At 55.6% G+C, this 24,306-nt stretch overlaps 1 long non-coding RNA gene across 1 annotated transcript; it reads right to left on the reverse strand.

Moving 5' to 3' along the window:
• Window positions 1–14,111: 14,111 nt before the first annotated feature.
• Window positions 14,112–14,817, reverse strand: LOC113994648. The gene is made up of 2 exons (XR_005565038.1): window positions 14,687–14,817; window positions 14,112–14,539 (listed from the first exon to the last, which is right to left on the reverse strand). It is a non-coding gene; the product is annotated as an uncharacterized LOC113994648 (long non-coding RNA).
• Between the last annotated feature and the right edge of the window lie 9,489 nt (window positions 14,818–24,306).

Raw genomic sequence — 24,306 nt, forward strand, 5'->3', positions numbered from 1 at the left:
CCGATTCCTGCCCCAAAACTCCCTGCAGGTTCATGTCCCCCCCTTGGGGACACCAGAGTCCTCGGGGGACCCTTGCTGGGCGCTGGTCCCGCGGTGGCCGCAGCCCACGGGCCGCCCCTCGGGGGGTGAGAGGGGTGATTCTCCTCTGTGTTGCGATCCCAGGGAGCAGGGTTGGGATTCTGGGGATGCTGCTGAGCGGGTTTGGGCGGTGTCACCCCTCGGAAGGGCCACTTGTCACCCAGGAGCACATCAGAGCCCCCTGAGCTGTCGGTGACACTCGGAGGCGTCTCCCACGCAGCTCAAGGACAAAAAGTGGGGAGCCACGGAGCTGGGGGGATGTTCCTTTGCCTGTCCCGGCAGGGATGAGGGTGAGGCAACTGGTGTGTCACTGGGAACGGAGGAATGCGGCAAAATGGGAGGGGGGGGGGGAGAGAAATTAATAATTATCTGAACCGCACCCCTATCACTGCTCATCAAAATTTGCCCGCACTTCATCCCAACCTCCTTTCTTCTTCTTGCCTCCAGTAAGTGCTTTAACATCCTTTTTAAAAATTAAAGGGGGAGGGTTATGGAACAGATAAGAGATAATTGCCTGGCTTTGACTCTTCTATTGATGTGAAAATAGGATTGGAATTACTCACTCTGGTTGAAAGGTTAGTTGAAGGTTATTACAGGAAAATTGTTATTCATACATTTTTTCTGTGCTGCTGGATAGCCTAAAAGATTAAATTCACAGAGTGCATAATGACCCATCACAACGGACAATGGTGGGAATAATCTCCAGAGGCTCCAGATAACAGAACAGAGACTTCTTTGAATAATTCATGGTTCAACAGACATCCCTCACTAACAGATTACATGTGAGTTTTCATTAGAAAGGAGATAATTTAAAGTAGCTTTAAAAATAACCGCTATTTTTAACGGAAGTGGAATTACCATAAGCATTTATGCAGTTTGTTTATGCTTTAATAAATCTGCTTTCCTCCTGACCTTCGTGCCATGGGAACAAAACGCAGAGGGATAAAGAAAGTCATTGTTTGTGACAGTCCCCTCTCGTCCCCGTCCTGCTGATGGAGCATCGGTTTCATCCCCAGCCTCACACTCGAGTGCCTTTAAGGCCCAGGAGAGCTCCTGGAGGAGGAGGATGCTCGGGACAGCCCGGACCACCCGGCGCTGGGCGCGGGTCCTGCTGGAGAAGCAGGAGGTGGGACGGCACTTCCCGGCCCCTCCGCCGCTCCTCTCCCTCATCCAGCATCCCAATCCCGCCCTGGCCCCGGGTAATCTCATTTCATCTCTTGGAAGAGCCGTTGTGTTTTAACAGCTGATTGTTAAGAATCCACAGGTTTATGGAGGTTTAAGGGAGGCCTGATACACATCTCTGGCTTCGTCGGGAGCTGCGACAAACAGATCTTCAATAACTAATTGATATTTAGTAAACATGTAATCGTTATCTTCTCTGATCTAAATTAAATACTAATTAAAGCTACATAATTCGCTTTAGAGGCTGCTGGGAGACAACTTTTCCAACAATGAGGATGAGGAAGGTTGGTGTTGCTGCAGGGGGTTGAGCAGGGAATCCCCCGGATTGGGAATTTGGGGGGGTTATCTTGATTTCGGGCAGGTTTGGGGCTCGGAGCAAGGCTGGGATCAGGGATAGGCTGCAGGTCCCGGGGGGGAAAGTGCATGATGGAAGTTGTAGTCCGGGCTCTTCCTTCCCACACGATCCTACTCCAGCACTTTCAGGCTCCTCCGGCTCCGCGTGGGTTTCGAGCCAACTATTTAATGCTCACAAACTACAGCTGCTGGGGGAGTGGAGGTGGTAATTACACGGTAAGGTGAGATAAAGCAAATATTTGAGAGGTGATTCATTTCCAGCCGAGCTGAGTGATGTGCAAGCATTCCTCGGGGAGAGCGGCAGCTCGGGAAATATTTACCTTCTCCCTTCAGGTGGATTTGTGGGCACCACGCAGAGTAAACGCCGAGGAAAGTCGAGTCACACGCAGCTGCTCGGCAAAGAGTCACGTGTGAGCCTCCCCCCTGCATCCCTCTGTTGACAGAGCGTGGAGAGGGAAGACTTTGACCTAAAACAACTGATGAAAAGGAAACGGGAGTAACGCTGCTGCCATCGCCGCCTCTCCCGGGGTTTCTTCCCGCCTCGCCGAGAGGTGTGAGCTCGGCAGGAAAACGTTTTCCTTACCTCGTGAGGGATGTTGGCTCTAATTGTCACCTTCCTGAGGCCCAGGGGGTGTCACTGGGGAGGGAAACTCTGTTCTTGGAGGTGCTGTAAGCTCAGTGGGCTGTGAACTGTGTCCTCGGAAGGATGGGGAGTCCTCCTGCTGGCACCTGTTAGAGAATCATGGAGAGCTGGAAACCTGGAATGGTTTGGACTGGAAGTGCCTTAAAGCCCATCTCCATCCAAACCCCTGCCATGGGCAGGGACACCTCCCACTAGCCCAGGTGGCTCCAACCTGGCCTTGGACACTTCCAGGGATCCAGGGGCAGCCACAGCTTCTCTGGGCAACCTGTGCCAGGGCCTGCCCACCCTCACAGACAGCAATTCCTTCCCAGTCTCCCATCTAACCCTGCCCTCTGGCACTGGGAAGCCATTCCCTGTGTCCTGTCCCTCCATGCCTTGTCCCCAGTCCCTCTCCAGCTCTCCTGGAGCCCCTTTAGGCCCTGCAAGGGGCTCTCAGCTCTCCCTGGAGCCTTCTCTTCTCCAGGGGAACCCCCCCAGCTCTCCCAGCCTGGCTCCAGAGCAGAGGGGCTCCAGCCCTGGGAGCAGCTCCGTGGCCTCCTTTGGACTCTCTCCAGCAGCTCCACATCCTTTGGATGTTGTTCTCCAGGGCTGGAGGCAGCTCTGCAGGGGGGGGTCCCACCAGAGCAGGGCAGAGGGGGAAAATCACTTCTCTTGGCCTGTTTGTCACCTTTAACACTTAATTATTTGTGCCTCCCCTGTTTGTCCTGATTCCAGGGGCTGCTCTCATCCTGCCCCGAGCTGGGATGCCACAGCCAGCACCCTGCAGGGAGCTCAGGCTCTCGGATTTGCCTCCTCTGAGGAGCAGTGGGAATCCTGGTGCAGTGAAGAAGGGCACGTGGGATGGAGTGTGAAGCTGAAGTGGTTCCTCCAGTCCCATCCCGCCCGAGGATTAATGGAGAAGGATTTATCCCCCTGGGGGAAGTGGAGCAGGTACAGAGCTTTCCCTCCCACCCCACCCCTCGGAGGTATAAAGGGCTCGTTATAAATAATCCTTGAGTCTAAAGGATCTGAATGAGGAGTTTTATGGATTTAACATGAAACTCTAACATCATTTTCCACTAAAGCTTATGTCAATAAATCATTTTTTAATTATAAGCTTAAATTATCAGCTAAGCATGTCTAAAGGATCTCTGGAGTGATTTCTGCCTTCAGAGCCATGTTAAGGAGGCCTGAGAAGAAAGTTCTTCTCCTTCCTTTTGAGCTGCTTTCTATTTTTTCCCAGCTCCTGGAAAACCAACCCCCCAGTGCCCGTGTGTCTGATGGGATTTGAACGAAACCCAACCCTCTCCTAAATCAGGGACTGTCCAAATCCACATCCAAGTGCTGTGGCTCTGTTCCACCTCTGATACACAACACGAGTGACGGGGTGATTTAGTGCTGCCTCCGGGATCAGGGCACATTCCAGAGCGTGTCTTGGTGCAGCTCAGGAGTGCTCAGGTGCCCTGGAAATTATTTTGGGAGTAGTGACATGTGTCAGTGCCGGGGGGAATCCCCGGGAGAAGGGCTGGCTGGGTCCCAGCTCAGGGCAGCTCGTTTGAATCCCAGTATCCTCATTTTACCCACAGAAACACACCTTTCTGTTGTCTGCACTGTGACCCGGAGCAGGATCCTTCTGATCTGTCCAGCTGTCCTTCTGTGCTGTCCAGCAGCACAGCGTTTTGCAGGGGGTTGCAGCAGCTCTTGGCTGTGTGATGTAAACCACCAGCTCTCAGGAGTGCCCTGGGGTGGGGTGGGAGTGGTGAATCTCTCCGTGTTTGGAGCTGTTCCGATGAGAGCACCTCCTCCGCCCCCTCACCCTCCCCAGCCGGGCTCTGATCTCCCACTTTCCTTCCTCAGCCCCGATTAATCTCGTTTCATGGGCTCCAAGACACCCCCAGCTCCGAGGATCAGATCCTGGGGGGTTCTTGGATCCATGTGGGGATGGATCCCAAGCACATCAGCTCCGGAGGTGGAGCACGGGAATTAATGGGGTCCAGCAGCACAGCGTTTTGCAGGGGGTTGCAGCAGCTCTTGGCTGTGTGATGTAAACCACCAGCTCTCAGGAGTGCCCTGGGAGGATGGATTTAATCTCTCCTTCCATCACCCTTCCATCCAAAAGGAGCCCACGGTGCTCCAGCCCTGCCACTGGAAGGAGAGCCCGTTTTTGTCACCTCTAAAGAAACCACCAGTTTATTCCACCTGGGATGTTGTCCTCAACTAATGCTGGCAGGAGGGAGAAACTCCCCTCAGAAGAAGCTGGGACCATCTTGGCCTTGGACACTTCCAGGGATCCAGAGGCAGCCACAGCTTCTCTGGGCAACCTGTGCCAGGGCCTCCCCACCCTCACAGCCAGGAATTCCTTCCCAGTCTCCCATTTATTAATGGGGGAAGCCATTCCCCCTTGTCCTGTCCCTCTATCCCTTGTTCCCAGTCCCTCTCCAGCTCTCCTGGAGCCCCTTTAGGCCCTGCAAGGGGCTCTCAGGTCTCCCTGGATCCTTCTCTTCTCCAGGTGAACCCCCCCAGCTCTCCCAGCCTGGCTCCAGTGCTGGGACCATCTCCGTGGCCTCCTCCAGACTCACTCCAGCAGCTCCACGTCTTCCTGGTGCTGAGGATGGACAGCAGGGAGAGCAGAAGGATGTGGGGCTGGAGGGCCCAGGGGGAGGGATGTTGGTTTTTCTGGGTGTGCCTCCCTTTGAGCTCCCGGGTGTCCTCCAGCCAGGCGGGAAATCGGCTCCGTGTCCCGGCGCTGTCGGGGTCACTCAGCCCCGTGTGGCTCCCGAGGATGGGGCCGCTCTGGGATTCTCCCCTTTTTAACCAAAACCCATTGATGGGGACCCCCAGCCCCGTCCCCCCCCCCCAGCTGTGAATGCCCCAGCCCAGCCTGGTTAAAGGCTTTTCTCTGTGCTTAATGATGTGGCTGCAAATTCCCCCTGGAGGAGGGAGAAGCTGTAAATAATGTTGTTTTTTCCATAAGGAGCCTTTTGAATGGGATGGGTTTAACCCCGAGCTTTCCAGAGGGGCTGTTCCTGAGAGGGGCTGGTTGCTCTCAGCTGGGAGACAGGACTGGGGGGTTTGGGGGCATGGGGGCAGATCAACACTCCCAGCTTGGCTGTGGGATTGGAGATGGAATCGGGGTATGGACAGGAGTGGGGGGATTCACAGGGAGTGGGGGGATTCACAGGGATTGGGGGGATACACAGGGATGAGGGGATACAGGGAGCCAGGAGGTGCAAGGGGCTGGAGGGATGCACAGGGATGGGGGATGCACGGGGAGGAGGGGATGGAGGAGGCTGGGAGGGATACATAGAGCTGGGGGGATACTCAGGGCTGAGGTCCTCCCCTCAGTGAGGCCAGGGGCTCCTGAACACCCTTCCCAGGAAGAACACATCCCTGGAAGTGTCCAAGGCCAGGCTGGACAGGGCTTGGAGCAACCTGGGCTAATGGAAGGTGTCCCTGCCCATGGCAGGGGGTGGAATGGGATGAGCTTTAAGGTCCCTTCCAACCCAAACCTTTCTGGGATTCCATGACTCTACAATTCCATGCTTTCAAAATTGTGTCTGAATTTGGCAGAGCTTCCTCATCCCGTTCCTCGAAGCAGCATCCTGGTGTTTGCAGAGGGGCTGCTCTGGGGAGAGGGAATTTCTCCTCGGAATGGCCAAATTCAGAGTCTTTGCCATCGAGCCCCCCCAGCTGCTGCCCACACTCCCAGCCTGCACTCACCATCCCTCTGCCCCGGTCACTCTGCAAATTCCCAGGATTCTGCAGGGCCATCTCCTCCCTGGGAGCCCTCCCTTAGTCAAACAGTGAACCCTGGCTGTGAGTTTGTTTTTGGGATTGCAGAGCTGCCGTGAGCTCCGGCTGTGCTGTTGGGCAAACAGGCTCTTCCCCCCGAACGGTGACATTTGCTCTGGGAGCTCCAAAGGCCTCTCTGTGTCCCACAGGGCCCAGCTCGGCTCCATGGGATCCTGCTCCAGGCTGCCACTGGGAGCTCTGGCGTTTTAAGATGTCCAGCTTTGGGTCTGAGTGTGTGTGTCCAAAAACATCCTTGTTTTTTTCCCACAGAACCAACACTCCAGGGGCTCCTGCACCGTTTGGGGTGTCCCAGCCTTGGGCTGTGGGGTGGGTTAGGTGGGGTTTTCCCAGGTTTATCTCCAGGCTGGTGATGTCCCCAGCCCTTCTCCAGGCTGTTGTTCCCCAGAATAACCAGTCCCTGAATTGTCTTTTCTCTTTCCTGTTTAAATCCAGGAAAGCTGTGGATGTGGACAATTCCAAGGTGTACTTTTCTCTTTGCCAAGGATTTCTTTAGGAGGAACAGAAGTAGGACAATTGGAGTGTGTCAAACCAAAGCATCCAGGTAGGAATATTTTGTGTTTGTTTTCACCTCACGTGGCCGAGTCACTCCAAGCATCCCAAAGCCTGGAGGCAGAACACGTGCCACGGTTTTTCCATAGCCAATCCTCCAAAATACCAACCCAGGCTTTAATAATGAAACAGCAGCTGATGGATGAGCCTCCGGCAGGCTGGTCCTACTCCAATATATTGGGAGTTTGGGAAAGAAAATTATTTTGGTGGTCAGGAAGAGCAGGTTCCCTTGGAGCTCTGCAGTCTGGGGCACGAGGGATGCTCCAGCCCTGAGGTTTGGGGGTGCTTGTTTGGCAAAGAAACCTGCCAGGAAGCTTTTCCAACCTTGCCAGGTCACTGTTTAGGCACTGGAAGGGGGTCTCCCTGGAGCCTTCTGTTCTCCAGAAGGTGCCTGTGGGTTCACTGGTGAATAATGGAGGTGGGGTGAGGTGCTGACGGGGGTTTGGGGACCACTGGTGGAGTGTGTGGAGTGAGCATGGAGCAGACAGGGAGCAGACACGGAGCAGACATGGAGAAATCATGGAGAAAACATGGAGCAGACATGGAGCAAGGGGGCTGCCGTGTCCTCCCTCCCCGTGTCCTCACCTCCAAGAGGCAGATGCTGTTCTGCTCCCTGACCTGGACCTGGCTGGACTCTGAAATCAGTGTTTAATGAAGAACTGCTCCGTTTTCTGCTCCAGCCCTTGTTTGCCATCAGGTATAAGCAGGGGAAGAGCTTTTCCAGTGTTTACTGTTGTCCTTGTTGCTGTCAGAGCAGCCCTGGATGGAGGAGTCTCCGGTGTCCGTGTCAGTGTGTGCTGTTATCCACACTGTATGCAAATTCGAGGTAATTTATATAAACCCCTTTTTATTGCCGCTCCCAGCGCCCCTGGCACCAGCTGTGATGAGAATCACTTGGATGTTAAAGTGCTGTTGACAAAATTGCTCCCAGTGGCACGCGGGCGCAGATGCACAGCTCCCTCCCTGCCCAAATTCCAGGTATTGGGAGGGTGAGGGATCGATGGAGCCGAGCCCAGGGGTTGACTGGGAACAGAAAACCCATAATGAGCCACTGCCTGCACAGAGGGGCTGTGGGGGACGTGCTCAGGCTGTGGAGATGCACCAGCAGCAGCAAGGCACGGGATGGGGAGGATGTGGCTGCAGTTATGGAAGCGCCAAACCCAGCTCTGGGGGGAAAAGGGCGATTTAGGAAGAGGTTTCCTTTGATTCTGTCACTCTGGAATGCTGCTTACCTGCAGGATACCCCACAGCACTGCAGGGCTGGGGTGGGAAGTGTCAGAGATCCCACCATGTGTGGAGCCAGTGGGCCTGGGGGTCAGGCAGGAGCAGAGGGGATGGAGTGCAGGGGGATGGAATGCAGAGGGGATTTGGGGGATATTCAGAAGGGAATCTGGCTGGGAAAAGGCTCAAGGGGTCGATTTAACAGAGGCTCCTGGAGTCAGTGTTTGGAGGTTTGGCTCAGCCCTTTGCAGGGAAATGGGGACAAACTTGCTCCTTCCCTGGAAGTGTCCAAGGCCAGGTTGGACGGGGCTTGGAGCAACCTGGGATAGGGGAAGGTGTCCCTGCCCATGGCAGGGCGTGGAACAAGATGGTCTGTAAGGTCCCTCCCAACCCAAACCATCCCATGATCCTGTGATTCCAAATGGACCACCAGCCAGCCATTCCTGAGCCTTGGAGAGATGGCAGGAGGGGGTGGTGTCCCACCAGCCAGCACCCTGAGGAACCAGCCCCAAAGCCCTTGGGAAGGAGAAGCGCTGGGGTGGGAGGTCAGGGATGGCTCTGGGGTGGCTCCGAGGATGCAGATGGAGGTGTGGGAGTGGAGGAGGGATCACTGGGACACCCCTCCCAGGACCGGTCCACGTGCAGGCTCAGCTGGCAGCCGGAGGGTCCTGCGTGTCCGGAGATGTCCCTCTGGCAGTGGGAATGGTGGGGGGCTGCCTGTCCCCAGCCCTGCCCTCCCCTGCAGCACCAGCTCCATCGGCACGGCTCTCCCATCCCACACGGCTGCCGGGTGGATCGGGGTGGGAATGTGGTGACAGCCGAGCTCAGGGAGGAGGAGTTAACAAGCAGGGAAAGCAGGAGATAAATGGCAGCTGGATGCTCCAGCCCATTCATCCCAGAGCCACTAAATGTACCATGAATGATTCCTGACGGGATTGAGCCGATGGCTCCGCGGTGACTCCTGCGTCAGTAAATCCGTCACGTCTGGGAGCCTTCCCGGGGTTTTAATGCAGGAACTGCATCTCCTCGGGTTGGATAGCTCTGCAGGAGATGAATTAGATCCCGGGGCGTTGTGCTGGGTCCGTGGTGTTCCTGCACCTCCGCTCCTGGGGTGTCCCTGTGCACCCAACACGGATCCGGGGTTGGCATCCAACATGTGTGTTCAGTGCATGAACCCAATGGATGCATCCAACACGTCCAACATGTGCATCCATGTAATCCAGTGCACGTATCCAACACATGTCCAACATGTGCATCCATGTAATCCAGTGCACGTATCCAACACATGTCCAACATGTGCATCCATGTAATCCAGTGCATGTTCCCAGTGCATGTCCAACATGTGCATCCATGTAATCCAGTGCATGTTCCCAGTGCATGTATCCAACATGTGCATCTCACACACGGATCCAATCCATGTTCCCACTGCGTCTCCCATACGTGCACTCAATTCATGTATGCAATATGTGCATCAATGCATGTTCCCAATGGATACATCCAACACATGTCCAATGTTTATCCGTGTGCATCCAGTGCATGTTCCCTGTGCACGTATCCAACATGTGCATCCACTGCATGGATCCAACATGTGCATCCAATGCATGTACCCAATGGGTGCATCCAACATGTGTGTCCAACATGTGCATCCACATGCATGTACCCAATACATGGATCCAACGCACGCATCCAACCTGTGTGTCCAACACCTGCATCCCACACAGCTTCCAGCATGGAGTCCAACACCTGCATCCCACCTGGAGCCCCCCCATGCCCCCAGGAGCACACAGGGACATCCCAGCCCCCAAACCCACATCCCCCCCCAGCCCCTGCAGCGGTGCCGCGGTTCCGTGTTCCCCCCTCCCCGTCCGCGGGCTCGCTGCCCATCTGCCATTCCCAACCTGCCTCCCACCTTCCCGTGCCCTGATTTCCTCCTTGGCTGCCCTGGGAGAAGGATTTCTCCCGGCGCAGCGGGGTCACGGCGAGGGTAACTGCGTTAGCGCGGCTCCAGGACGGATGGGGCTGTTGGAGCAGAGTCTCGCTGCCATTTGTACTCCGGGTTTCGCTCCGAGGGCTGGGAGCAGCCTCTGGATTCGTCTGCTCTGCTCCCGGGCCCTGAGACAGCACGGATAGATTTTCTAAGAGCCGTCCTTTTCCATAAAAAATGTTTGATGGCGGTATTGACAGACCCACCGGTGGAGAAGGGCAAGGAAATATTTCCAAATGGTTTATCTGGCAGCTGTGGATTTCAGCTCATGTTGCTTATTGACCTCTAATTGTTTCCAGTAGTTGCGGGAGACAGGAAGATCAATAGGGATGGGAGGGAGTTAATACCCTCCCGGTGCACTTAACTGTAGTTGGGAAACACTGGAATTCATCTTCCTGGGATTTTTAGCACATTTGTAACCGAAACATTGGGCAACCGTATCTGAGACTGCTCTGTGAGCTGATTCTGTGCAGAGACTTAATTCCCTTCCTAATCCCTCTCCTCACCTGGTCCTGGGGCTCAGAGCAGCCTCCTGGTTGTCCAGCTGCCCTTCCCTGGAGCTTTGGAAATTCAGGAGACCCTGATCTGGGGGGGAGATGCCAATAAACTCTTCTCCTGAAGAGCCCGAGCAGCTCCTTTGTTCCACACTGTGGGGTTGGGGTGTTTGTGGAGTACAGTCCAAATGTAAGGCTTTCCTAGGAAATTAGGATGCACACACCCACCCCTGAGGAATTTTGAGCAGTCATAGAACCATCAGAAAATCCTGGAATGGTTTGGGTGGGAAGGGACCTTAATGAACATCTTGTTCCACCCCCTGCCGTGGGCAGGGACACCTTCCACCAGCCCAGGTTGCTCCAAGCCCCGTCCAACCTGGCCTTGGACACTTCCAGGGATCCAGGGGCAGCCACAGCTTCACTGGGCAACCTGTGCCAGGGCCTCCCCACCCTCACAGCCAGGAATTCCTTCCCAAGACCCTGGAGAGGCCGGGAGAGGGGGACAGCAGAGACTCTGGGATGGAGATGGAGGTGCAGAGAGGGACCAGTCTGCAGGGGTCGGGAAAAAGGGGGATGTGCTGGGTGATCTCTCTCCTGCCCCGGGGTGGGAGCCGGTGGCCACACCCTCCTGGGCCACCTGTGGGGCCACCAGCAGTTCCCTGGGGATGCCTTTTTGCCGGGCTGGAGGCAGTGGCAGAGCTGCAGGTGCCGGGTGATTGTTCCCGGTGGGGCCCCCCCGGCTCCTGTCACCAGGAATCACGGCAGAGCCGTAATCTTTCATTAGCGCATTCAGCACTAATTGCTGGCAGGATGCCACGTGCCTATTTTCTCATTTTAACAAAACATTTATGCATGAAAGATTTAATGCCAGGTATCAAGCATATCATTGTAAATTTACCACTAATTAAGCCTAATTAAAATAATTAAATGGCTGTGGAGTCACAATGTGAATTAAAATCACATTTCCTCTCGTGTGCATGCCCCTCTCCTCACTGCCCTCACTTCGGCTTCCACACGCAAACACTTTCCCATTCGGATGCAGGGGACGCGTTGGTGTGGCAGAGGGACTTCATCCTTCCCACAGTGCCGGGATCTGGGGGGCAGTTTTTCAATCCCGGGACCTCTGGAGGTTCTCCTCGCCGCGGATGAAGTATGGACAATTTGACAAATCTGTTCCTCGGAGCAGTCGCTGCCTTTTGCATATTCATTACTCATCGGGTTTTTAATCAAAGTCGCTGATGGACCCTTTGCACCACAAATAACTCGGTCATGAATAATTGATGGTGTTTAGCTGGGTCGGGGTGCGGGGGGCGCTCCTGGCACCACATGGCGCTGCAGATGTTCGGGTTTCACATGTGCACAGCTCATCAAACCCAGCCCCGGGCGGGGCCGTCCCTCGGCTCGCCATCTGCCGAAACGGAGCCCGGGAATTGTGGGAGAGGGGTTGGGTTCCTCCGCCGCTGCTTCCTCCCCTTTGCCTTCGGCTGGAGAGCTCCAGACAGGGCTCCTGCCCTGCTCCTCCAGCTGCGGGTGACCAGGGGCTGGGCAGCTCCAGGGCATGCTCTGGATGGGGCTCCAGGAACTCCAGGGGTTGCTCTGGATGGGGCTCCAGGAACTCCAGGGGTTGCTCTGGATGGGGCTCCAGGAACTCCAGGGGTTGCTCTGGATGGGGCTCCAGGAACTCCAGGGGATCCTCTGTGCAGAGACTCCAGGGGATCCTCTGGGGAGGTGATCCAGGAGCTCCAGGAACTCCAGATGATGCCCTGGCCAGGCTCTCCAGGAAATAGAGGGGATGCTTTGGCCAGGGAATCCAGTAGCTCCAGGGGATGATCTGGCCAGGTATCCAGGGCATGTTTTGACCAGGAATTCCAGGGAGTGTTTTGACCAGGTGCTCCAGGAGCTCTGGGGGATGTTTTGACCAGGAATTCCAGGGGATGTTTGGACCAGGTGCTCCAGGAGCTCTGGGGGATGCTCTGGCTGGGGGCTGGATGGTGTCCCTGCCCATGGCAGGAGGTTGGAACAAGATGGTCTTTAAGGTCCTTTCCAACCCAAACCATTGCAGATTCCAGGACTCCATGGTGGGGATACAGGCCTGGCCATTCCCTATCTCCCTCCAAAGGCAGTGGGTGTCAGCAGGACCTGCAGGGATGTCCTCAAGGAGGGATGCAGCTCTTGGCTTCCTCCCACCAGGCTCGGGGCTGGAAGCAGTGTGACCATGGACACGTCACAAACGGCATCCAGGCGTCGCTGCTGGATCCAGGATGCACGTGGGATGCTCTGGGAGGCAGATCTGGATCCAGGATGCACGTGGGATGCTCTGGGAGGCAGATCTGGATCCAGGATGCATGTGGGATGCTCTGGGAGGCAGATCTGGATCCAGGATGCACGTGGGATGCTCTGGGAGGCAGATCAGGCACCCACTGGCTTCTGGTGCTTTGGGAAGCATCCCTGGGCTGCTCCAGCAAGGCTTGGCAGGTCCCAGAGGTCCCACTGCTGGAGTCAGACAGTATTTGGGATGGTCACAGGTGCCTTTCAGAGCCAAGGGACATCCGTGTCAACCTGAGCCACAGACTGAGAGGCCCAGAGGCTGTGAAACCCCACGGGTGGGGGGTCACAAGAGCATCACCCCCCGGCCCTTCTGTCCCCCAGGGAGCGGGGCAGGACCTTGGCTTCAGTTTTGCAAGAGATTTGGTGTTTGGAGGGAAGGAGGGAGGCTGGCAGGGCACAGGGAGGGAAGGAGGAGGCTGGGAGGGCACAGGGAGGGAGGGAGCAGGCTGGGAGGGCACAGGGAGGGAGGGAGCAGGCTGGGAGGGCACAGGGAGGGAGGGAGCAGGCTGGGAGGGCACAGGGAGGGAAGGAGGGAGGCTGGCAGGGCACAGGGAGGGAAGGAGGAGGCTGGGAGGGCACAGGGAGGGAGGGAGCAGGCTGGCAGGGCACAGGGAGGGAGGGAGCAGGCTGGGAGGGCACAGGGAGGGAGGGAGCAGGCTGTCTGGGGCGGTGCTGCATCATTCACTGCCGCCCTCCCCTGGGTGGTCTCCGGGGCACAATGGGTTGCAGAGCCCCTTTGTGCGCTGCTGCCCTGGATTTTGGGCTCCAGTCATTGAAGGAAACCCGGGCAAGGCCCTGTGCAGGATGATTAACCTCTTCTTTCCCAGGCACGGCCTCATTCTGCCCCTCAGAGGGGTGTCCCCGGGTGGCACCCCCGGGCCGGGCTGTGCCAGGAAGGGGCCGGGTTTGGGTCCCTGGCAGAGGGTTTGGGTCTGTGGCTGATTGGTCCTATGGCTGGGCCCTCTAATCCCCAAAAACCTCCCCTAAACTCCTTGGCAAGGCTGCCTGCTGCGGGCAGGACACTGCGGCAGCACTGTGGGGGCACTGATGGCACTGATGGCAGGCACCGGGATCACATCCAGACTGACACCCCATCCCGCTCCAGCAGGGCTGAGATCCCCCAGCGTGGGAGGGTGGTCTCAAATTGGAAAGAAGGGGCACACGTTTCACCCCCCTCGGGCTGCAGAGAACAGCGAGGGAGGGGGAGGTTTTGGGAGGTGTGAGGGCACAGGTGACCACAAGGGGTTTGGGGACAGGCCCAAGCCTGTGTTGAACGTGCACCCCGAGTGTGGGAACCCCCCTCCAGCCAGGGAGCTTCCCTGTGCCTGCTGGGATTGCGGGAAGCACAGGGCTGCAGAGCACTGCCCATTCATCTCCTTCATCTCAGAGGGTGGCAGGTTCAGGGTTTGTTGCTCCTTTTGTAACCCAGGGATGAAACAGTTGGGGTTTTATATTAAAAAAAAAAAAAAGAGACAGGGAAGAGGTGTTGGTTTTGTAAAGAGAGCTGTAATTGTGGCTGTGAAGGTGGATGCTCTGCAGCCTCCCGGGAAAGGCCCCTCCAGGTCCATAAATAATTCAGCTGCTCTGACAGACCGAGTTCCTCCGCTCAGATAAGTCTATTGATCCTCCTCTGGTTTGAATCCTGGGGATGGAGCTTCCCACACAGGCTCTGCCAGCTCTCCCCTGCACAGGCAGAGGAGCGTCTTGGCATCCTCCACCCCTCCAGGATGGAGGTTTGAGTCACCATCCCGCCGGGAAGCACCCGGTGCCCTCCCCTGAGAAATACCCGGTGCCCTCCCCTCCAAGAGCCCATTGCTGAGGCCCTTTAGCACCTCTCCTCTTAACGACAGGATAATTAACTCTTCTGGCTAATCACTCGGGGGTTTTCACGCTGCAAGCGAGCACTTCTGCTCCCTGTTAAAAGCAAACGTTATGGCATCATCTTCCCGACCTGGTGGGGTAAATTACAGAGAGACACCAGGCTTCCTGGAGGCTGCAGCATCCTCCTGCCACGGCATCCTCCTGCCACGGCATCCTCCCACTGTGACATCATCCTCCTACCACGACAACATCCTCTTGCCATAAAAACATCCTCCAGCCACAACAGCAACCTTCCATCCTCCTGCCTCAGCAGCATCCTCCTGCCACGGCAAGATCCTTCCATGGTGGAAGCAGCATCCTCCCACCTCGAGAGGATCCTCCTGTCACAACCCCCTCCCCCCCACGGCAGCATCCTCCTGCCATGGCAACGTCCTCCCACCGTGACATCATCCTGCTGCTGTGACATCACCCTCCCGCCACCACAACATCCTCCTGCCATGGCAACACCCCCCAGCACCAACCACAACACCCTCCCACCCCAGGAGCATCCTCCCACCGTGGCAGCATCCTCTTGCCGTGCCATCCTCTTGCCTGCTCCCACCTTTCCAGCACCTTCCCTCCCTGGCAGCACCCTCAGTTTGTTGGGCATTACATCCCTCCCTGAGCAATGACACCACCAGGACCCCTTGCCCAGGCACAGGTGATGGTGCCCAGGTATCCCAAGACACCTCCTTGGCACAGGGACCCTCCCCCCTTGTTGAAGAGATCCAACTGCTTCAACTGGATTAAGCATTTGGGTTTGACTTGGATTAATGTTTTTTTTTTTCCCTGAATATAAACCATTTTGCATTTCAAAATCCTTCAGCAAACAGAGCAGTTTGTCTTTGTGTTTGCTAATTTAAAAACAAATATTTGCCTGCCAAGCAAATATAGTCTCTTAGGATGTGCTATTAATAGGATAATTAGGCAGCCGGTAATGAAAAGGATTGCTGGTAATTATGGCAAGATTTGTTTTGGCATTTGAAGGCAGAAAGGGAGGCTGAAGTGCTAAAATCTACCTTCGAGTTAATTAGTGCTATTAGAATACACCTGAAAAAATAGGGCAGCTAATGAACACTCCAGTTTGGTTTTAAAGAGGCCGGGAAGGTGTTTTTCTGTGAGATGCTCAGAAAGGAAACAAAATCCTCTTTCTTTCAGCTTCCCACAGTTTGGGGTGGAACAAAGTGTCGTTCCACGGGAGATGGAATTTGGGGTGTGCTGACCCTTTTGGGGTATCCCACCCCTTTTAGGGTGTGCTGAACCTGTTGGGGTGTCCCACCCCTTTTAGGGTGTCCCGTCCCTTCTGGGGTGTCCCACCCCTTTTAGGGTGTGCTGTCCCTTCTGGGGTGTCCCACCCCTTTTAGGGTGTCCCGTCCCTTCTGGGGTGTCCCACCCCTTTTAGGGTGTGCTGTCCCTTCTGGGGTGTCCCACCCCTTTTAGGGTGTGCTGAGCCTGTTGGGGTGCAGGTTTGGCTGCGGGGGGTTCCTCTGGTGTCTCTGTGGGGGATTGGCTGAGCTGGGTGGGAAGGGGCAGCTCATTTTGCAGCCCGTGGCAGGAGCTGGGGTTACATAAACCCTCCCCTCGCACACAAACCCCCACGTCAGCTGCCCCGAAATGATTAATTAGAAAATTACATTTATATAACCCTCTAATCTGTATTTGTGTGTTGCCAAGGGCAGAGGCAGAGGTAGGGGAATTACATCCAGATTAGCTCTGAGCCAGAGGAAGCCCAGATCTGCGATTATTTTGAGGGCAGAAATTGTAAAATTGTACCAATCCGGGGAAAAAGAGCCAAAATTAGGCCTTTTTTTTTTTTTTTCCACCTTAATTCCCCCCTTCCCCGGCTGAGAAAAGAGAGCAGATGAATGGAGCGAGGTGGTGCCTTTCAGGGGTTACTGGGTGAGGGCCCCGGGGCCGCCTCTGTGCAGCGAGAGGTGAGGGGAGAGAAAAAGCTGATTTCCAGCTGAACATGGCCTTCAGTTTCCCAAACAAAATTGCTTTTATTCTTCTCAACATGTGTTCCAAAAGATTAAAGAGCTGTAAGCTTGCACAGCTTAATAAGAGTGTGCATTAGAAGAGTGGCCCTGGAACGGCGGCGCAGAACGAGCCCCCCCCCAGTTTGGGGAGGATTTGAAATCCTGTTTATTGAATTATAAAGAACCTTAAAGGATAAAGGATATTGAAGTAGGGATTTTAATACTTGGTGGTATTTGGGGGAGTTATTCGATCACAACAAATCATTTTAAAAGTATTTTGTTGGGTTTTGGTTTTTTTTGGGGGGGGGGATGGGGGTGAAGAGTTAATTGAAAAATAGGCCGTGGCTCCGCCGGCGGGATCGATCCGGGCCCGGGTCGTTGGGAAGGATATGTTTTCTCTGTAATTATGGGCACAAATTAAAGATGAAGCCCGAAGGCTCTGGGAGATGCTCTATTAACTGACAAAGCCCAGAGCCATGGGTGGCTTCCCTGCTCGGAGGAAATTTCGGGATAAGCCAGTCCTGGAAGGCGGACGGAGCCCGGCACATCTTTACTGTGTCAGTCGGGGGGGATGAGTTCCTAATAAGATTTGGGATGGGCAAAGTGCCTGAGAGCGAGGCAGGGGCTGAAATCCCTGTGATTGCCCTCTGTCTCCGGGGAGTTTGGGGGTGACCCTGCAGGGTGGGGCTGGAGCTGCTCCCTCCTCATCCTCCCTGGTGATGGGCACTGGCAGGAGTGGGATTAACTCCAGGTCCAGGCTTTGCTGGATGGGGGGATTTGCAGCTCCTAAGCAGCCCCGTTGTCTGTGATAACTTATGCTGTTCTGCTCCCTAAGAGGATTGGGCAGATTAAATGAAATCATGAGACATGCTATGCAAATTACATCCCAAATCTGATTTTCTGTTGGGGATTAGGGTTAAAATATTGGGAAGTGGAAACTTTTTCCTCGTCTGATCTAGGGGGTGCACTTTCCAAACGTGCCAGTGAGGGTTGGCTCCAGAGTCCCAGCGACTTCCTTGATGTTTTCAAGCCCAGTGTTTTCAAAATAATAAAAATAAAATACCCCTGGGCTGCTCTGTAGGGATCTGGGGGCCTTTGTGCCATCTCGTGTATCCTGCTGATGGGATAATCCCCCTGCAGTGTCACAGATCCAACCTCAGCCCACACTGGGATATCTCTGTACACCTGCAAAATCTCTGCAGCTTCCCCAGGGTCTGCTGGGGTTACTTTACACCTTTTAATCTCTTTTGCTCTGGTAGATTTTGGGAATAAATTGCTCCCTGTGAGGGTGGGGAGGCCCTGGCACAGGTTTCCCAGAGAAGCTGTGGCTGCTCCATCCCTGGAAGTGTCCAAGGCCAGGTTGGACGGGGCTTGGAGCGACCTGGGACAGTGGAAGGTGTCCCTGCAGAGCTGCATCCCTGGGAAAATTCCAACTGGCCACATTTTAAGGGATATTTGAAGGGATTCGAGGCCTTGCAGGGCAAAACCAGCCACAACAATCCCCACCCATCTCCCTGTGAGCACTTTGGTGGGCGCAGGGGTCGGGGGTGTTTCGCTGCCCCATCAGTGTTTGGTGTCCCAAGATGCAGCTCCTGGGACAGGCTGGGCTGTGCCTTTTGGCTCCTGTGCGTGGAGTGTTCCTTTTAAACACTTCCAGCCTGGTTCAATTTGTTTTCTATTACCAGCAGCCCCAGTGCCTCTGCAGTCGTGTTGATCAAAGCAGAACACGTTGGCTGACATGGAAACACTTCCAAAACCGGGGGGCTCAGGGGGGAATGCGGCCTCTCCATGAACTCTCTGGAAAAACAACGTACCCCGGGGCTGCCTGGCTGCTAATGGGGTGTTTTGGGAGGCCCTGGGTGGGATCTGGTGCCATCAGTTCAGCACAAACCATTAAAATCCAGGCCAAAGCCGGCGCTGGGATGGAGATTCCCCCCTTCCCCCAGCACAGTGCAGCCCCTCTGTGATGGCCTTTGGAGGATTCCCGTGGAGGGAACGTGGGGGTCTCCCCCACAGGAGTGTCTGTGATCCCAGTGGGACCTGTCCCCCCATCCCAAGCTTCCCAGCTGTGCTGCCTGGCCGGGATGAGGCCACATGAGCGGCCACAGCTGAAGTTTCCCGAAGGCAGATGTGGGAGCTGGCACTGCCTTCCCACTTTTATTTGGGGTTTTGATCCAGTCCTGGAATGTAAATTAAAGCAGAGGCAAAACAGATGGGGCCAAATCCTGCTGCTGGATCCGTGGGCACCCGTCCTGCTGGATCCCACAGCAAGGGGAGCTGCACCCCCTGATCCATCCACCCTGGCAGGGGCTGCTGGAGGTGGAGAGAGGGGTCAGAGGGTTTGGGGTCCTGGGAAGTGCATCCTAAAGAGCCTGAACATAGAGGAAGGGTCCTTCCTCCTCTGGGAAATGGAGTCTGGGAATCCAGGGACTTGGGGGGATCCCGGTTTTGAGGGGGATCCCTGCCCAAGGGGATGCAGGAGGGAGGGGATGTGGTACCCAGGGATGCAGGAGGGAGGGGATGTGGTACCCAGGGATGCAGGAGGGAGGGGATGTGGTACCCAGGGATGAAGGAAGGAGCAGATGTGGTACCCAGGGATGGAGCAGGGAGGGGATGTGGTACCCAGGGATGAAGGAAGGAGGGGATGTGGTACCCAGGATGCAGGAGGGAGGGGATGTGGTACTCAGGGGTCAGGTCCTGCAAGGGGAGGTCCTGCTCCCTTCATCTGCCATCAGTGTGAGCTCTCCCTGGATTCCTGAGCTGGGATTCCCTTCTACCCAACCAGCTCCAGCTCAGCTCTGGTAGTTTTTTACTTCCTATTTTCTAATTGAAAAGACCTTTTGGTCACATTATTCCTATATATGGGATTAAAATGTAACTGCCTGAATTGAAAGGCTGCCATAAGCTGTTTCCCCCCCCATCCCCCTCTGATCCATCCCAGTGCTCCAAAATCTGTCTCCAAAGCTTAAATTATTCCAGAAAATGTCTTATTTCTCCTTTTGTGTCTCGCAAATTTATGAGGGGAGGGACTTTTTATTTTCAGGGATTAATCATGGCAAGGGGAACATAAAGGGTAAGTCATAATAATGGGGTTTGAATTAAACTCCTAAACTTCCAGCCCCTGATCCCAGGGAGATTAGAGCTCACATACCTCGGGACCACATGAAAGGTGCCTGGGCAGCGTCCCCAGCCCCCCAGCCCCGGGGTAATGGGGCCTTAATGAAAACTTCCAAGGGATGTTTATATTAATTCCAGAGGGAAAACTCCCAAGGCAGAGGTTGCAGGGAGCTGAGGTGCTGCTTTGGGGTGAAGCTCAGCACAAACAGGGTGTGCTCCCAAGGGCTCCAGCCTCAGGTTGTTCCAGGGGGGCTTTGCCACCAAACTGGGCAGCTGGAGATGGACAAAGGGCTGTTGGGCCCCAAAAGAGAGGAATCATGGAATTGTTGCTGTTGGAAAAACCCTCTAAAATCATGGAGTCCAACCCTTCCCCAGCACTGCCGAGGCCACCACCGACCATGTCCCCAAGGGCCACACCCACAGGGCTTATGGGGAGTCCACCCCTGCCCTGGGCAGCCCTGCCAAGACCTGACAGCCCTTTCCATGAAGAAATTCCTCCTCATGTCCAACCTGACCCTCCCCTGGCCCAGCTGGAGGCCGTTCCCTCTCCTCCTGTCCCTTGTTCCCTGGCAGCAGAGCCCGACCCCCCCCGGCTCCCCCCTCCTGTCAGGGGGTTGCAGAGCCAGAAGGTCCCCCCTGAGCCTCCTTTTCTCCAGGCTGAGCCCCCCCAGCTCCCTCAGCTGCTCCTGCTGCTCCAGCCCCTTCCCAGCTCCGTTCCCTTCCCTGGGCACCCTCCAGCCCCTCAGTGTCCTTTTTGTTATGAGATGCCCAAAACATGGAATCCTGGGATGCTTTGGATTGGAAGGGACCTTAAATCCCATCCCATCTCACCCCCTGCCATGGGCAGGGACACCTCCCACCAGCCCAGGTTGCTCCAAGCCCCGTCCAACCTGGCCTTGGACACTTCCAGGGATCCAGGGGCAGCCACAGCTTCTCTGGGCAACCTGGGCCAGGGCCTCCCCACCCTCACAGGGAAGAATCCCTTCCCCATATCCCATCTATCCCTGTCCTCTGGCAGTGGGAAGCTGGGAGATTAAACCCTGTGAACATCCCACTCCCAGGAGCAGTGCTGGTCCCACCAATCTGTTTAATCCCCAAGATTTTCCCCTCCAACCAGGAAAAATGTGATTTTTTTAACCTATATTCAGCAGCAGTAGAGGAGTTTACTTACTGTGGTTTTTCTTCCTGTCAAACAGACTAAGGAGATTATTACGCTGCAAATCTGATATAAAAGATTTCTTTTAAAGTCACTGATAGAGCTCAATAAATAATGAGCTCAGTGTCTGGAGCTGCTTCCCAGAGATATTAGACTATAAAAAATATTTAAATGGTTGTTACTTAAAGCCAAAACAAAAACAAAAAAAAAAAAAAAATTAAAAAACCGAAGCCCAAAACTGTGGTGTGTTGCATAAAAACAATTCCAGGGGGAGAAAGTATGGGAAAAGAAACATTTCAGCTTGGCATCTCCTCACACCTGGATGTGTGATGGGGTTGAGTTTACACACATTTGCAGAAAGAAGAGTGAATTTGCCAGGGAGAGCCAGGAATCTGTGTCTCATTTCCAGGAGCCAAGTGGCAGCAGGAAGGTTTTGTGCTCCTCTGCCCCTCCCCATTGCTGGCGCCGAGGGAAGGGGACGGGGCTGAGATCTCCTTGTGGAGAGTCCTTGCTCCAAGAAAACAAGGAATAGCTTCTCCCATGCTTTGGAATTGGGCTGGACACCGGGAGAGAAGGCTGGAGGAGAACTAGGATGGAGAAACCTCCAGAAGTTCCTCCCCACCAAGGCCAAGCAGCCAGGAGGGACCCCCAAAGCCTGGGGTGTCCCACTGCATCCATGGACATCCCTGCTTTCCAGGCATCCCTCCTTCTGGACATCCCTCTTTCCTGAGCATCCCTCTTTCCTGAGCATCCCTCCTTCTGGACATCCCTCCTCCCATGGCCAGGGGTGACATCCCTCTGTCGTGGGCATAATGGTGACATTCCAGGTGTACCCTGCCATCCCCCCGTGGGATCCTGATCCTCCTGCCACCCTTCCAGCCCCCCACCCCGCGATGCCGGCCAGTGGGTCGGGGCCGTTTTGGGATCGGGATCCGGGGGCCGGCCGGGACTCGGGGCTGTGCCCGGAGCAGGATCAGAGCTCCCTCCCCTTCACCCAGCGAGCACACGGACCGGCTGAGCCTTTGTGTGGGCTCGGCTGCCAAATGGCAGGGCCGGGGGGGCGGCCAGGCGGGTCGGAGGGTCCCATATGCCGGGGCCGGGGGGCAGCGCCCGCCCACCCACCCCTGCGGGCCGGGCCGGGCCGGCAGCTGCGCCCGCGGCCCCCGCTCTCAATAGGATTTGCTTTGTGTGGCAGGGAAGTCGATTAGTCCGGCAGCATCCAGCCTGAGCCGGGGGATAACCGGGGGTGGAATTAAATGTTTGGGAGGAGCGAAGGAAGGCTCAGTGTGTGCGGGGCAGAGCCCGCGTAGGGGCAGAGCCCGGGTTGGGGACAGAGCCCGGGTTGGGGGCAGAGCCCGGGTTGGGGCAGAGCCCGGGTTGGGGACAGAGACCGGGTTGGGGACAGAGCCCGGGTTAGGGGCAGAGCCCGGGTTGGGGACAGAGCCCAGGTAGGGGCAGCGCCGGCTCGGGAAGCGCCGCTCGGGGCCGGGCCGGGCGGGGCTGCGGCGGCAGCGGGTGCTGCTCCCTCTGCCTGACCCTGCGCCCGCTCCCGGGGCAGTTCCCGAGGTTTTTGTGCCGTGCCAGGGCTGGCTCAGCCCCAGGACACCAGCTGTGGATGCAGAGGGGGCTCCTGATCCTGCAGTGCTGCAGCCCCGGAGGGAAGAAGCATTTCCAGGATCTGGGCCTGCAACCCCATTTCTGTTGGAGTCGTGGCTGTCAGAGCGAAAAGGGCTTTTATTTTTTTCTTTAAAAAACAACACTTTTGCACCTTTGTGGCAGCAGAAACGATGCCGAGGTTTGTCACCAACACAAAGTTATAAAAGTGCTGCTGTAAAACTTACTGCAAAAACTTGCTTTTCCCTCTGTTTCCTAAACTGTCAGTCGAGGTTTATCCCCCGCTCTTGGCTGAGGGCAAACAAATAAACACAATTCAGGGAGGCCATGGGTGTGTGTGGGGGGGGTGCTGAGAGCCCCCGAGCTGGAGTCCCACAGTTTGGGAACCTCTGCCAGGCTGGAGGGAGGGGACAAAGGGGAGGAGGAGGAAGAGGAGGAGGAGAAGGAAGAGGAGAAGGAGTGGTGACAAGAGGGGGTTCACCAGAAGTGGGGATGATCACTGGACAGAGCAGGATCCTCCTGTCCCATGGGGAGGGTGGAAAAGGCCGCAGGGACACTGCACAGTCAGGGCCACCCAGTTCGGGGCTGGTTGCCCAGATAATCAATATCCTCCTTCCTTCTAATGTACAGGAAACGTGGCTTTTGGGAGTTTTTTCCCCTTTGTTTTTGCTTTTCCTTTCACAGGACGCCGGCATTGCATATCCATTCTAACCCGGGCGGCCCCGGGGGATTTATGGCCTCTCCAGTTTTATTGTTGATACAGATCTTTATCTGCCCTGGGCTTATAACTGACATTTAAATTACACTGCAAACAATGAATCAATATTTATGGATTACTGGTCCAATACATTCGCCAAACGAGTTGTTATGGGATTCTGTCTCCCGGCAAACAGGACAATGAGGTCAAGGTCAAGGCTTTGTCTAATGAGGAATGGGCACAGACAGGAGCTGCCAGCCCGATATCGACGGGCTAACAGGGACGCGTTTATGGCAGGCATTTAGCCCCTGGATTGAGCTCTTTGTTCATTCTCTCATTCCAGTCATTTTCCCGCTGATAATTGTTGACAATTTAGAGCCCCAGCCCGGGGTGTTTCCCCCTGAAGGAGCAACACCCATCACGCTCCTCACACCCCCCCGGGCTCCTCTCCTATGTTTCCAGGCCCTGCTTTTCCACGGGGCAAGCCCCAGCGCTCCTTGGAAGGGGATCAGCAGCTGGGAAATTCATCCCGGACTCCAAGAATCCAGAGGAGCCAAGCTCATCCCTGCACCCCTCAAACCCTTCCTAGACTGGAGCTGAGCTCTTTCCTACACCCCTTAAACCCTCTCTGGGTTGGAGCCAGGCTCCCTCCTGCACCCCTTAAACCCTTCCTGAATTTCAGCCTCCGATGGGACCTTGCCCCCTTTCCTACCTGAAATCAGGAGTCAAGCAGACCAAAAACAACAGGCCTTTTTTTACTTTTAATACTTACCTTATGGGGTTTGGTTTTCTTTTTTTTTTTTTTTTTTCCCCCTGTTCCTGTCTAATTCTGGTACAAGACCTGTGGATGTGGCACTTGGGGACATGGCTTAGTGGTGGCCTTGGCAGTGCTGGGGGAATGGTTGGCCTCCCGGATCTTAGAGGGTTTTTCCAACCTAAAGAATTCCGTAATTCTATTATTTTAATGGTTCTAGAGTTCTGAAGGGACACAGCACTTGTCCCTTGTCCCTTGTCCCCTCTGGACACGGATGTTGGTCCCTCCAGCCCCCACAGCGGGACCGTGTCCACGCTGGGAGCACAAACCTGCTGCAGGAGAGGAATTCCCCAGGGATTTAAATCACGGCAGAGTCCCAGGGCAACGCCCCTCCCTCTGTTTTTACCCCCCCCCCAGCTCAGCCCCAACCCCCGGAGAGCTGCACCCCAAGTGGGAAGTGGCGACTGGTGGGGGAAAAGGGGGGGGTTGGGGTTTTTTTGGAGCTGT

This window comes from Pipra filicauda, unplaced genomic scaffold, assembly GCF_003945595.2.
Source record: "Pipra filicauda isolate LSUMZ 115617 unplaced genomic scaffold, ASM394559v2 scaffold406_size631624_pilon, whole genome shotgun sequence".
NCBI lineage: Eukaryota > Metazoa > Chordata > Aves > Passeriformes > Pipridae > Pipra > Pipra filicauda.